Genomic DNA, 13,139 nt, shown 5'->3' on the forward strand with positions numbered 1-13,139 from the left:
TAGAAGCTTCAGCAGCGGTGGAAAAAGAACCCCCTCCCTCTCCAATGGTAATTTGCATGCCTCACTTCCTTTCCCCCCTACAGAGCTTTGCAGAAGGACTGCACTTTAAAATTAGACACCTGGGGATGTTGTAATTAAGACAATGTGCACAGGTAGCCAGCCCGAACTTATTCGTAAAGGGATAGAGTTATACTTGAGAGATTAAACAGTGTGTGAGTTATGCTTACACGCATGCTTAATGTACTACTTTTGGGATATTTGCTTATATTCATTTGCAGTTGCAGGTGCAGGTCACAGTCGGCATGGAAAAGTGGGTAATTTTGGGGATTATGTATACTTCACTTTTTCTTCTTAAGATATTTTTTATTCGATATTTCACTTCCTCCTACACAAATTCTGCAGAAACTTGACATACTTGTGCGCCTCGTTATATTTTCTACACCACTTCCGCCTGATCTATTAGTTTGCAGGCTACTGCTGAGATAAGTGTTAAAAGCAAATTCCTATTTGGTTATATATAGTCAAAAGATGCTGCTTTATGGAGGTAAAATTATTTGTGTTGCTTTAGCCTGGCCATTTCCAACGAAACACCCTTTTCTCAGATTTAACTCAATATTTACATATGCAAAATGTAGGCATGTGTTTCATACATTGCGCACACCCATGTCACATATGTCCATACATGATACTTTTGTGCATAAAGTGTACTGTAAACATGCCAAACTTTTGTCTCTATAAACCGTGCAAATATGGCCCCTCACTTTTTAGAAAGAATGTAATGACACCCAGAAGTTCAGACCTGTTTGGTCATCTCTTTGTAAGTCACTTTTTCAGCCACAGGCACACATTGATCGAGTCTGTTCCACATTTACATGGGTGTTTTGTCCTTTTGGAGGCACGTCAGGATGATGGAGTGGCATAGTCTTTGAGAGTAAATGAGGTTCAATAGATTGGAAACACCAAACCCACTTCAATGACATGGAGGCAACATAAATGGAAATACAAGCATTTAAAGGTTAAGTGCAATTTATTGATTTGGGAATGCTTGTAGAGTGTTACATGGTCACCTTGCAGTCACCGCAGACCACTTGGTTAAACAGTAAGCACAGTCGCACTTGATGCGAGAACATATGCCCTCTCCAGCATTCTTCAATCCTATCTGCTTTGCAGCTGACTTTTAACCAAAAGCCTAATAAATAGACTTCCTGAATCGAAGGAGGGTAGTTTATGCCACCAATCTTGGGATCGGGTCATTCTAATGTGTGAGTTACTGTATGCTGCAGGACCTGCATCCATGGTTTTGACTTCTGGACCCTAATTTTGATGTAAATAAGAAAAAGTGAATCATAGCATCTGAGGATGGAAACGGAAGATACTTTTTGAAGTTTTGCTGATTTTGCCTCACTATGTGCTGTGTATGGTGGGTAGAACCTTGAACTTAATTATTGGTCACCAGGAGCCTTTGCAATAAATTCTAGGTCATTTTCATGTAATCTCTTTTCTAAAATTAAAGTTATATACTGGCAGATTCTGTCTGCATTGTCTCCAACCAGACTATATTTTTCTCTGTAGGTCCAGTGGAGACACCAACAACATCTGCACCATACTGGGGTATGGAGATATGGCCGTCCTCATCCTCCTCGACCTTTCTGCCTCCTTTGACACAGTCTCCCACTCCATCCTCTACACCAGACTCCACAGCACCAGCATCTCTGGTAAAGCACTGGAATGGATCCCATCCTTCCGCACAGGAAGAACCCATAGTGTCAGACCTCCGTCGTTCACCTCGTTACCCAAAGAAACATGCTGCGGAGTACCCCAGGGATCCTCTCTAAGCCCAACACTCTGCACCATCTACATGGCACTGCACGCTAAAATCTTCAGATAACACTGCCTAAACATTGTCTCCTACGCCGACGATACCCAACTGATCCTCTCCTGGACTGACGATCCATCAACAGCCAAGAGAAATTTTCACAACGGAATGACAACAGTTGCCACCTGGATGGAAACCAGATGCCTCAAACTCAACTCAGACAAGACAGAGATTCTCGTACTCGGCTCCAGCCCCTCCACCTGGAATGACTCTGGTGGCTATCCGCCCTAGGAAATGCCCCCACCGACCACGCATGCAATCTGGGCATCATCCTGGACTCCATGCTTTCCATTACTCGTCAAGTCAATGCTGTCTCATTGTCATGATTCCACACCATGTGCCTTCTTCGAAAGATTTTCAAGTGGATCCTCACTGAGACAAGGATGGTCACCCATGCACTTGTCAGCAGCTAACTAGGCTACGGTGACGCACTGTAGGAGGCTGGCCTGGCTTATAGTGGGTACCTGATGGTACTTACACCTTGTGCCAGGTCCAGTTATCCCTTGTTAGTAGATTAGTAGTGTTCTAGCAGTTCAGGCTGATAGAGGTAGCTATAGCAGAGCAGCTTAGGCTGAACTATGAGACATGCAAAGCTCCTACTATACTACTTATACTATATAGCACTATATCATAAGAATCACAATACTCAGAGTTACTAAAAATAAAGGTACTTTATTTTAGTGACAATGTGGCAAAAATATCTCAGAGGATATACTTCCTTAGGAGGTAAGTGAAATACACAAAATATACACACAAGCCAAAATCAGGTGAGTAAACAGTTAGAAAAGTAGTGCAGACTGCTGAGGGCAGGCCCAACCAGCATGGCCGATCGGACGTGAGTGCCGTCGGCTCCGTCTAAATCCCCCCAGGCCCGTTGTAGTGAGGAGGTGAAGGGGCGCAAAAGGACTCCCCCCCCCCGACCTGGTGGCATGCCTCTGAGCCCCTGGAGGGGGAGAATCCGTCGTGGTTGCCAGACATGAAAGGTGTGTCGCACGAGACGGAGCCCGCCGGCCGAGCGCTCGGTTAGCCCCGGAGTGCGGCCTTACAGGCCTTGTGGCGGCCTGGACAGAGCCGAGTGGAGACGGCAGGGGGCTGGAGCCCTGACATGGAGATGAGATCTGTGGGCGCCGTGGAGCAGGGGAGAGAGGTGTTTCCCCCTACAGAGCTGCTCGGGAGCTGGGACGAGCTCCATTAAGGTGAGTGCCAGTGCTCACAGCGGCGGCGTGGCGGAGCCCAGGAAGGGCCGATTTTGCGGAGCTGGGGGTTGCGGCCCGAAATGGAGAGGGCGGCTGCCCCCCACAGATAACCCCCTTTCCCACTGGTGAAATTAGGGAACCAACAGGACGGTCTCCCCTGGAAAATATTTTTGGAGCCAGCTCGGTGGTACGACGGCATGGCTCCGCGCAGGAAGAGCCGAGACGGGGAGAGAGAGGCCTCTTCGGAGAGCGCTGAGCTGGGGAGATCCAGCCACGCGGGGCCCAGAGACAATAGGGCCCAACAGTGCGTCCACAGGTGACTGGCGGCGAGACACTACAAAGAGGGGGCCACACCCGCAGGGGGGTGACAGACAGCTGGAATGAGCGGGGGCAAGTGAGATGCGGGGGGAGAGGAGAGACACATGAGTCCCCCTTGAGAAGTGGGCTGTGAGACGTGGGCAGAGGCCGCAGGAGAGAAGTCCTGGTGGGAAGAGAAAGCCTATGGACAAGCGCTGGGGCCCGGTCCCTGACAGATGCATATGCCGCGGCGAAAGGTACAGGCCAACATAGTCTCCAGCTACTTTTCTCTGGCCAGATTAGAGAACGCTGACCTGGCACAGGGGGGGGCGAGATGGCGCTCACAAAGGAGGACCTCTTGTCCTCCCTTTGCACTTTCAAAGCCCAACTGCGAGAGGAGCTTACGACTGATATTAGAGCGACGCTGGATGCCTTCCAAGCAGACGTCAAGGGGAAACTATCCGCACTTCAAACAGATGTAGACTCGGTAGGGGCCCGTACTATGGATCTTGAAACGCATTTCCAGGACTTACAGCAGAAAGTTGCTCCAGCAGAGACTGAGATTACAAATATTAAGGTGCAGCTACACCTGGCCACATCAAAGTGAGAAGACTTAGAAAATCGTGCACGCAGAGACAACATAAGGGTGAGAGGTCTGGAGGAGGGAGCCGAGGGGACTGATCTGGAGGCCTTTGTGATTGGGCTATTTTCCACCCTTTTTGGGAGAGGATCAACCGGAGGTGCAAGTGGAACGAGTGCATTGCATGGGCAGTAGAGCTGCGGGCGAGGGGAGAAGACCTAGAGACATTCTGGCTAAGCTGAGCTCGTTCAAGGTGAAGGAACGAATTCTATTAAAGGCACGACAACAAGACTTTATCTCCTTCCAGGGTGCAAGATGCTCCCTCTATCAGGATATAGCTCCAGCAACCTTGGCACGGCGGCAACGATTCCACCCGGTGACGGAGCCTCTGAGAGAGAAGAACATAAGATATTGTTGGACCTTTCCTTTGGTGTGGCATTCGAACTCCACAATAGGGCGTGTCACTTAACGGCTGTGAATGACGCAGCAGCCGCGTTGGGCCTAGAGTCTGGAGGAGAGAGGGGTGATACCGACGTCGCTACTGGTGCTGGGCGGGGAGAGGATTTCCCTTCTACGTCAACGGATCAATGGAAACAACAGAGGAGGGGTAGGAAGACCCCCAGGAGATGACTTTGCCCGGAGGTCCGGTCACGGGGAGGGCCCCGGCGGATCACCGGAGAGAGCTGGGGCGCAACCCCAGGTAGGGGCTTCGATGGAGATAGAGTGACAGAGGGGACCCCGCCCTATGGACGCAAAAAGCACGATAAAGGCCTCCACTCTACTTGCCATTCGGGCATACTCCGCTCCTGTTGGACTCTGGAATTTTAGGAGGTCTCCTCCGCTTGTGTGCATTTTGGTTTGATGAGGCCTGGGGGGAGTGGAGGTGGATTTGAACCCTGTCCACGGAATGAAGTACATAGGGAAGTTTGTAGTTCTATATTGTCAAGTCTACGATTCTATATCTCTTCTGAGATGTTCTTTTGGGTTGTTCATTGTTTACCATCCCTTTCAATATCCAAGTCATGTGGAAAGCCCACAACAGGCTTGGAGTTCCGAAGGGGGGGAGGGAGGTCAAGGTGCGGGGTATTAGAGATGCTATTAGGGGTCTAGTTGAGAGCGTTTTTGTTTCGGGGAGATGATGCGGGAACTGCTTTCATGGAATGTGAAAGGACTTAATTCCCCCAATAAGCGTACTTCGATGATCACCATTATGACATTGTGGCCTTACAAGAAACACATTTGAAGAGGGGGGGAGGGACATCGTCTCCATCATAAACACTACAATCAGATTTCTTGAGCTTCAGCACCAACGAAGCACTGTGGAGTGGCTTTGATGTTTCACAGATCTGTCCACTTCAGGGAAACAGGTTCCAAGAAAGATAAAGAGGGAAGGTACTTAATGGTAAAAGGCAGCCTAGAAGGGAAAATGTGTACGATGTCTACTATTTATGACACATCCACAGAGATCACAGACAAGTGCTTTTGCCAGATCGGTGAAGTCCGCCTTCCACCGATTGGGGATTTTTGATTCTTGGCGGGTCCTGAAACCCTTTAGAGAGGGATTATACATTCTTCTCGCATACCCACCGCTCTTACTCGAGGATAGACTACGTATTTCTGAGCAAACCGTTAAGACAGATTCTTAAGTCTGTAGCCATTCATCCAAATATTATATTGGATCTTGCCCCGATGGTGGTTGGCCTGATTTGGTCCCTGGCACGCACCTCTACCAAGCGCTGTTACTTTCCCACTGTACTCATCCGTGATACAGCATCTCGTAACTATCTGAGGTTAGCGATCAGGGAATACTTCCAACATAATGGGGTGCGAGATGCTAACCCCCATACACTCTGGGATGCCTTTAAGGCAGTCATCGGAGGCAAATGCATCTCCTTAGCGTCTGTGATGCACCGGTTAAAGGCTAAGGACCAAATTCTTTTGGAAAGTGAACTTAAGATAGCTGAACGCGACCATGAGCTATCACCGACCTGGCAAGCCCAAAGGAGGGTGGTGTCCCTCAAAGGTAATTACAAGCTATTTATACAAATAGGGCAGAATTGACACTGCTGAGACTTCAGAAATCCCATTATGACAAGGGCAACAAGATAGGTACCTCCCTGGCTGGACAGCTTCGAGCCAAACAGGCCCGGGACTACATAGAGCAAGTCACAGACGAGCTTGGAGAACACCTCACTGAAGAGGGGAAAGCAATGGCATTTAGACAGTTTTACGACCGTCTTTATCACTCAGATCACCCACCTGCCCACACTCAAGAAAAATATTTGTGAAATACCCAGCTGCCACAGGTCTCCCAGGAGACGAATGAAATGCTAGCTGCGTCATTTGCAGTGGAGGAGGTTCAGGTGGCTATTGATGCCCCCCCCTGCATAAGGCCCCTGACCCTGATAGCTTTACGGCCCACTTCTACCAATCTTTTGGTGCGGAACTGGCAGGACAGCTCGCTGCACTGTTTAATTATATACCAGGTGAAGGAGCGGTATCCCCATCTATGGGGGAGGCTCTGATCACTCTAATACTCAAGGCGGGAAAGGACCCTCAGTTATCGCCTCATATCAACCCATTGCCCTGCTGAATCTCGATGCCAAATTATACTCTAAAATCCTGGCGCAGAGGATGGAGGATGTGATGCCAGAGCTGATACATCCGGACCAATCGGGCTTTATCAAGGGACGCCAGATACATGATAATCTGCGACGGCTCATTCATTTGAAGGAAAAGGTTCATAAGAAAAAGGTCCCGGCGCTTTTATTGGCGCTTGACGCTGAGAAAGCATTTGATAGAGTTGAGTGGACATTTTTGGTGGCAACCATGAGACATTTCGGATTCGGGGAACAATTTATAACAATGGTAATGAGCAATTACTCATACCCCAGGTCCCGCATTTCGGTAAATGGGGTGATTTCGGAATTCTTTGAACTATCACGGGGCACGAGGCAGGGATGCCCTCTTTCCCCGCTGCTCTTTGCGTTGAGTGTTGAGCCCTTGGCTGTACTGGTGAGAGCTTGCCCTGCATTCCCGGGCATTAAATTTGGCTCCGACCACCATAAAATCCCCTTATTTGCTGATGACATTTTATTATTCGTCACTGACACCCGCACATCCCTCGTGGCAATTCAAGAGGAATTAACACTCTTTGAGCAGGTGGCAGGTTCTAAGGTAAACGCGGGGAAATCATATCTTCTTAACCTGTCATTGCCCGCAGGGGTAATGTCCCAGGTAGCTTCCTTGACCCCATTTTCGTGGGCTGAAAAAGAAATCACATATTTGGGTATTCGACTTGTTTCCCAGGTGTCTGATGTGTTCAAAGCTAATTATCCCCCCTTGATCAAGTCACTACGAGAAGACTTCAAGAGGTGGTCTCCGCTGTGGCTGTCCAGGCTGGGGCGCATCAATAGCATTAAGATGACAGTGCTCCCCAGATTCCTCTATCTCTTTCAAAGCCTCCCTATTGATATTCTGCCAGATTTCTTTGCTGAGACCCGGACGATGTTCACGAGGTTCATTTGGCAGGGATCAAAAGCAAGAGTATCAAATAAAGCACTGGTTCGCTCCAGGGGAGAGGGTGGATTGGCGCTCCCTGACCGCCTTCAGTACTATAGAGCTGCACAGTGTATTGGTTGAGTGGTCCCTCCAAGAGTCAGAAAAGCTGTGGCTTCATATGGATAGGGCGGTGACAGGCAAGACTTTGTGGGATGTCCCATGGAAGCCCAAGGGGACACGGCCGCAAAACGCATACATTAGCACACCCACCGCCACTACCCTTAAAGTGTGGGACAAGATAACAAGAGCCTACGAGATTGCATCCTTCCCCTCACCACATACCCCCATCCATTTTAACAAGGCATTCCCCCCGGGGGAAGCTTCTGGGCCCTTTGATAAGTGGAGTGAAGTGGGCTGCTTGCGAATTGCAGATTTATATCATGGGACCAACTCCGTACATTTAATAAATGTTGCAGAGATTTTCAGCTCCCACAGTCCGAACACTACCATTACACTCAGTTGGTGCATTGGGTCTCACAGCCACATAAGCGGGAGGCAGCCACAAGGGATTTGCTTCCAATGGAGAGATTTGTGCAAAGGGGCGGAGTGACAAGGGACAGTACTTCTTCGCTATATTCTATATTAGCCGCTGCACAGAGGGCGCCGACCCCTCGACACATCCCCTTCTGGGAACAGGTGTTGGGCATCTCGGTGGGGGAGGACCGTTGGCGACATCTATGTCAGGACATATCCAAGCATAACCGCTCAATGAGCGCCAGGGAAACACACTATAAGCTGCTCTACAACTGGTACCATTACCCCGAGAAGCTTAAGAAACTATACGCACAGGTGTCTGATAGATGTTGGCGGGGCTGTGGCATGTTGGGGGATTTTAGACACATTTTCTGGGACTGCCCAACTATTCGCCCCTTTTGGAACGAAATTCTATCACATCTTAAAGAGATGTTAGGATATCCCGTACCAACCACGCAGGAGCATATTCTCTTGGGTCTTCGGGCCCAGGAATTGCAGCACCAATCACACGGGGACCGTGCCATTCTATGGTTGGCTCTAGGGTCGGCGAAGACAACATTAGCGTCCTACTGGAAAAGAGCAGACCCACCCTAATGCCCTGTGGTTTACCAGGCTGTGGAGGAACTTCGCCATGGAGCATCTGGTTGATAAAGGGGAGGGTTCGCGCAGAAGTTTTGATTGTATCTGGGACCCCGTGGTTAGGTTTCTCTCTAGGGGTCTACCCCTTACTGCATGTGGTCCCCGGCTCAGAGCATTGCACCTCTTCCATATATAGGAACCAGATGCTGAGATTCGTTGAGTGGACTTGATAGGGCCCCCTCTGGCTTAGAGAGGGGAGTCCACAACCGCTGACTTCTATTAGTTACTTCAGGCATATCCAGGGATGGATTATTTGTTGGGTGTTTAAAGTCGTTTTGTATTTGTTTCAACTACTGTAATAGATGGCTGTACTCACAATTTGTAGGGTGACACTATTGCCTTAAATTTGTGTGCTCTCCCCGGAAAATGTAATGTTTACTCCGGATGGAGTGGCGCTAGGAGGGGACACGGACTGCAGTGGGAAGCCTAATGTATCACTCTCATGGGCATGTTAATTGTGTTGTACAAAAATGTCAATAAAAATAAATTTACAAAAAAAGTAAAGTAGTGCACACACTGTAGGATACAATAGGATACAATGGGACTAGGGGCAACACAAACCATATACTAAGAAAGTGGAATGCGAACCACTAAGGGACCCCAGGCCTAGTGTAATGTGTAGAGGGTCACTGGGAGTGTGAGAAAACACTAAGGGTGTCCAATATACCCCACCCCAAGACCCTGAAAAGTAGGAGTAAAGTTACCCTACTTCCCCAGAAACACAGTAAAGTCGTGATAGAAGATTCTGCAAAGACCACAACAGACTGCAAAGCACTCAAGACGGATTCCTGGACCTGAGGACCTGCAAAGGAAGGGGACCAAGTCCAAGAGTCACGAAAGTGTCCAGGGGGGGTAGGAGCCCACTAAACCCCAGATGAAGGTGCAAAATGGCTGACTCTGGGTGGAAGAAGCTGAAGATTCTGCAACAACGGAAGATGCCAGGAACTTTTCCTTTGCACAGAAGATGTCCCACGGTGGGCTGGCTGGAGGATGCAGAGTTGTTTCCATGCAGGAAGACCGCAAACACGCCTTGCTAGCTGCAAAGGTCGCGGTTGAAGAAAATGGGTGCCTCCCGGGCCCAGGAAGGACCAGGAGGTCGCCCCTTGGAGGAGGCGACAGAGGGGGCGCTCAGCAACACAGAGAGCCCACGCAGAAGCAGGCCGCACCCGCAGAAGCACTTGAACACGGGTTCAAGAAAACTGAGCACGGCGGTCATCTCAACACCACAAAGGAGGGTCCCACGAAGCCAGTGATCAACTTAGCGAGTTGAGCAATGCAGGACGGAGTGCTGGGGACCTGGGCTATGCTCTGCATGAAGGATTCCTTGCAAAAGTGCACAGAAATCCTAGCAGCTGCAGTTCACACAGAACACAGGATTACTGTCTGGCGTGGGAAGGCAAGGACTTACCTCCACCAAATTTGGACAGATGGACCACTGGACTGTCGGGGTCACTTGGATCCAGTTCCTGTGTTCCAGGGACCACCCTCGTCATGATGAGAGGGGACCCAGAGGACCAGTGAAGCAGAAGTTTGGTGCCTGCATTAGCAGGGGGAAGATTCCGTCGACCCACGGGAGATTTCTTCTTGGCTTCCATTGCAGGGTGAAGGCAGACTGCCCCCAGAGCATGCTCCACCAGGAAACAGTTGATAAAGCCGGCAGGATTAGGCGCTACAATGTCGCTGGTAGTCTTCTTGCTACTTTGTTGCAGTTTTGCAGGCGTCCTGGAGCAGTCAGTGGTCGATCCTTGGCAGAAGTCGAAGAGGGAGATGCAGAGGAACTCTGGTGAGCTCTTGCATTCGTTATCTGAAGAGAAGGCCACAGGAGAGACCCTAAATAGCCCTCAGAGGAGGATTGGCCACCTAGTCAGGTAAGCACCTATCAGGAGGGGCCTCTGACATCACCTGCTGGCACTGGCCACTCAGAGGCCTCCAATGTGCCCTCCCACCTCTGCATTCAAGATGGCAGAGGTCTGGGACACACTGGAGGAGCTTTGGGCACCACCCCTGGGGTGGTGATGGACAGGGTAGTGGTCACTCTCCTTTCCTTTGTCCAGTTTCGAGCTAGAGCAGGGTCTGGGGGATCCCTGCACCGCTGTAGACTGGTTTATGCAAGGAGGGCACCATCTGTGCCCTACAAAGCATTCCCAGAGGCCAGGAGAGGCTACTCCTCTCAGGCCCTTAACACCTATTTCCAAAGGGAGAGGGTGTAACACCCTCTCTCAGAGGAAATCCTTTGTTCTGCCTTCCTGGGACTGGGCTGCCTTCCTGGGGCTGGAGTTACCATTGTGAAGCTACATATAGGTATTGACCTATATGTAGTGCACATGTATAATGGTGTCCCCGCACTCACAAAGTCCGGGGAAATTGCCCTGATCTATGTGGGGGCACCTTGGCTAGTGCCAGTGTGCCCTCACACTTAGTAACTTTGCACCTAACCTTCACTAAGTGCGGGTTAGACATATAGGTAACTTATAAGTTACTTAAGTGCAGTGTAAAATGCCTGTGAAATAACGTGGACGTTATTTCACTCATGCTGCAGTGGCAGTCCTGTGTAAGAATTGTCTGAGCTCCCTATGGGTGGCAAATGAAATGCTGCAGCCCATAGGGATCTCCTGGAACCCCAATACCCTGGGAACCTCAGTACCATATACTAGGGAATTATAAGGATGTTCCAGTGTGCCAATTAGAATTGGTAAAAATGGTCAATAGCCTGTAGGGACAATTTTAAAGGCAGAGAGAGCATAAGAACTGAGTTTCTGGTTAGCATAGCCTCAGTGCCACAGTTAGGCACCACACAGGGAACACATTCAGCCCACAACTATGAGCACTGGGGTCCTGACTAGCAGGATCCCAGTGAGACAGGCAAAAGCAAACTGACACACAAGTGAAAATTGGGGGTAACATGCCAGGCAAGATGGATGGTACTTTCCTACACGCACTCTATGTCGGCATCACAAAGAAACCTCAAACAAGACTTCACAGGATCCAGAATGCAGCAGCCATACTCATCCTGGACATCCACCATCACAGACACATCTCTGCCCACCTCAGAGACCTGCACTGGCTCCTAGTTGACAAACAGATCACTTCCAAGCTACTTACAGACCTCCAAGGCACTGTACAACATAGGATCAGCCTACCTCAACCCCCGCCTGACCTTCTACAGCCCCACTACATAGCTCCCAAATTGCCCTCATCGCCATCCCCAGAATCAGGAAGAGCCCAGCTGGGGGCAGATCTGGATATGGAACATGCTCCTTCTCAACCTCAGACAGGCCGCCTCATTGAAGCATTACTGAAAAGACCTCAAAACCTGACTCTTCGAGTGAGCAGCATGCCTGTAACAGCACCTTGAGACCCCACAGGTGATAAGCAGCACTTCATTAGTCTCCTATTGATTGATTGATTTAAGTCTCTCTGATTGAAACAATGTTTTAGTAGCCAATATGTGACAGTACAGGTTTAAACAAATGGGAGTGTTTTCCTAATGTGAAAGGCTGGAAATTGAAACACTTATGGCTGAGCTATAGGGAGCAAAAGTGAAATCTGCATCAAAGATGCCCTTTGGATTTTGTACAATTTGGGATGTGGTCCGAGGTGAACCCCAGTCTACCAGACCATTCAAATAAGCAGGATCTAGATAAAGTTTGACCCAACACTAAAATCTTAGTATTAATTCTGTTTAAGTACAGTAAGCATACTGTTACAACTCTGTCATCCAATCTCTGGGGTGCACTGTAAACAGACTATCTACAGCCTGGGAATCACCATTAACACATTAACACTCTTCCAGAGTCCTTTTCTGACTCTTGCCTGCTTCCCTTTTCGATATGGAACGCTGTTCAACACCTACATTTGCTTCCATGGACTTCATGTTCCATAATGCATTGCCTGCTAGTAAGTAAGGCCTAGATTCTGCTATCCATTGTTTCCTATGGGAATAGTCCTGCTGTTTGTTTGTACTGGATTCTCTCCTCCAGGACTTGTGAGAAACTGGAACTGCACACACCTGTGATTACTCTTGTGCAGCCCAGCCATGTTGCTCCACCTTTGGCTTGTTGCTACCTGGAACTGCTTATAAGCTGCCATTTCCTGAAGCTCCTTGTTGTACATTGGAGTTTGTTTGCTTTGTGTACCAGAACTCTTGTTGGATTGTATTCCTGTCCTGTTCCTGCTTTGCTTCAGCCTGAAGCTGCTCTCTGTTTCCCAGTCCTATCCCTGCCTTGCTTCAGCCTGAGCCTGTTCCCTGTTCTTCAGACCTGTTCCTGCTTTGCCTCCTACTTTGTTCCTTCTGTTTCTGTTTCCTCTTGGGTTATTGTGTCTGGTAAGTATACTATCAGTCCTCACCTGTGTATACGTGTTTTCCTTTGCACTGGGGTTGGCTTCTGGTTTTCAGGAGGGAATCCCTGCCCCATCCTTTGTCTATTGTATGTAGTCATAAGTGCCTAACTGTACAGTGTTCTATTGCTGTTTTCCAGGAATTGCCACTGTGTCTCCAGCTGGACCCACAAGGGCT

This window comes from Pleurodeles waltl, chromosome 3_1, assembly GCF_031143425.1.
Source record: "Pleurodeles waltl isolate 20211129_DDA chromosome 3_1, aPleWal1.hap1.20221129, whole genome shotgun sequence".
NCBI lineage: Eukaryota > Metazoa > Chordata > Amphibia > Caudata > Salamandridae > Pleurodeles > Pleurodeles waltl.